Consider the following 2,584-nt stretch of genomic DNA (forward strand, 5'->3'; position numbering starts at 1 on the left):
GAGCTTGGGAATTCATGACCTTGGAGATGGGAAAAGTTTGAGAGTCCTAGTTTCATTCATTTGTGAGCATAAAACTTAACTGACACGGCTATCCTAACACACCCTGGTGTCCTCCTTAGTGTGGAGTGTTGTGATGACTTGACCCAACATATTCTCCTAAGCTATTCTTCTTGTGCCTTTGAGATAACGCCACATGCATATAAACTAATAAAAATCATATCCATAGCATTTGTGAGAATTATGTACATGTTGATTGTTGAGATTTCCGTTGAACACTTTTGTTAATATTTGTAAATTCGTTTAATTCTGTCAACGGTCTCAAACACGGCAAGTATACCGACCGTACAAGTAGTAAAAATATCGTATCCACAGGGATTAGAAGGTAATATAAGCATTTATTGACTATTCGTGACTAAAGAATAATTTCAATTTCATAGTTTGTGCAGTGAATGCAAAGTTGTGACTATTGGAATGAAAGCTGTAAATAAATATTGTTTTGTGAGTGGAAAAGGTAAGGAATGGTATTGTGGTATTGTGAGGTTGTGGGGGTCAGGTTTCACCGGACGTAACACTAATGTATCCTTAATCTCTTGTTACATTCATTGTTCAGTCAATCATAAATTTACTCAGACCTAATTCCTTAGAGAAAGAGCCTAGGTGCAAAATATTGAATATCAATCCCTTGAGTACTCAATACCTCCACCTGCATTACCGGTTAGGGTTTTAAGACTACTAATGGGTGAAGCCCTATCCCTAGGTACAATTCCCACTAGGCATATGTTCAAAACTAGTTTCAAGGATATTTTCCAATACTCAATGAAACCTTAAATCATGCAAAGGGTGATCAAACCAAAGCAAGCATTAAGCATGGAATCATACACAACAAGGAATGAAGCAAAACATATATAACATTAAACACAAAAGGATTACAATACAGTTTGTTGGTTACATCAAAACCCCAATACAATGGATAGAACCTCTCAAAACAAAGAGGGGAAAACTAAAATAGAGATGGAAGAGGAAATGAAGAACCGAAGGAAAGACCCACACACGAACGGCTTCAAGCTCCGAGAATCCCTTCTACAGCTCCCAAAACGTGCCCAATGTGTGAATGAGGGAGAAAACCCTCGAAATTTTCCTTTTATGCAGCCTGAGGAGACAAATTAGGGTTATTGCGCCCGGCGCATTACACTTCGCGCCCGGCGCGGGCTTCCCCTGATGCTCAATGTGCTCTCGGCCTTGAATTGCGCCCGGCGCAATTATAAATTGCGCCCGGCGCGAGGTTCCCAAAGACTGAGAGTACTCTATTTTATGCCCGCCCGGCGAGATTAATACGGCGCCCGGCGCGGTTACCTGCTCTGCTCCTTAATTCTTTTGATTTCCATTCCTTTGGCCTTGTTATCCTCAATTCTCTACTTGAATACCTGCATATACAAAAGAACCCAAAATGAGAACAATTATATTGCAATGATACAAAGAATGGAAGAATTTGATCATTAAATCTTGTATAAGTCTCATCCAAAAAGAGGTAAAATTGAGACTTAACAACTCCCCCAAACTTAGAACCTTGCTTGTCCTCAAGCAAAAGGTAATTAATCTAGCGGATAACAAGTAATGCAAGTGAGTCAATTTCTACATCCTAGTTCACTTGTATCTTCTTTTCGCAAGCATGAACCTCAGATGAATTTCCAATCACAATTATTGCAATAGAACATGACAAGGTGCAAACAAAGGTTTCAAAAGAGATCAAAGAGCTGAGAAGAGTAATGACTATCTGTGTATGCATCCTCACTAGGAAAATGTTTCTCTCTATGCACACTAGTGTATCAGGGTGAGTGTTTCTCTCTAGTCTACTACTCACGCCACATAATTCAACTTTGTTCTTCGTTTCCAAATGAAACCAGTGGTAAAACAAATGCAGACACTTATCACAAGGTCTTTATTAGGGCAATCTGGGTCAAGCAGGGTCAAGCGGTAGCAGTTTTATGGTTTTTCAAAGATTGAAGGTGCTATAGCTTAAGAGAGCAAATAAGATTTTACAATGATGTCCCTCTCCATACCCCATTACAACAATTAAGCACATGCCCCTAACCGGATCCAAGCCATTAGCCTTATTGTTTTTGTTTTACTTTGTTTTTTTTTTTTTTTTATTTATTTATTTTGTTTTGTAATGGCTGACCACATACTTTCTTCTTCCCAAAATTTCCCGTTCTTCAACTCCCCCAAACTTATTTGATGTCATCAGTTTGCTCTCTTAACCAAAGCAAGGGTTATGGTTAATTTTTCTATGGTTTGGGATAAGTGGAAGGCGTGGTGTTTAGGCTTATGAAGGTATGGGTCAAGTGAAAAGTGGGGATGGCTTTTTGGCTTAGATGGTTAACAAAATATGGAGATGTGAATGCCTTGATCATATAAGTGCATAACATAAGCAAACCACTAGTGAAACTCAAGCAAAGTCTATCATGCAACCTGAGCGTAGTTCACTCATCAGTGTTTAGGCTCAAACCTCACCCGGCTATGCATCCACAAACTATCAAACTCAGCTCAGTTCTATGATCAACATTGAAACCCGTATGCAACTAGT

This window comes from Cajanus cajan, chromosome 4 (genome assembly GCF_000230855.2).
Source record: "Cajanus cajan strain Asha chromosome 4, NIPB_CcT2T_4, whole genome shotgun sequence".
In the NCBI taxonomy this organism is placed as follows: Eukaryota; Viridiplantae; Streptophyta; class Magnoliopsida; order Fabales; family Fabaceae; genus Cajanus; species Cajanus cajan.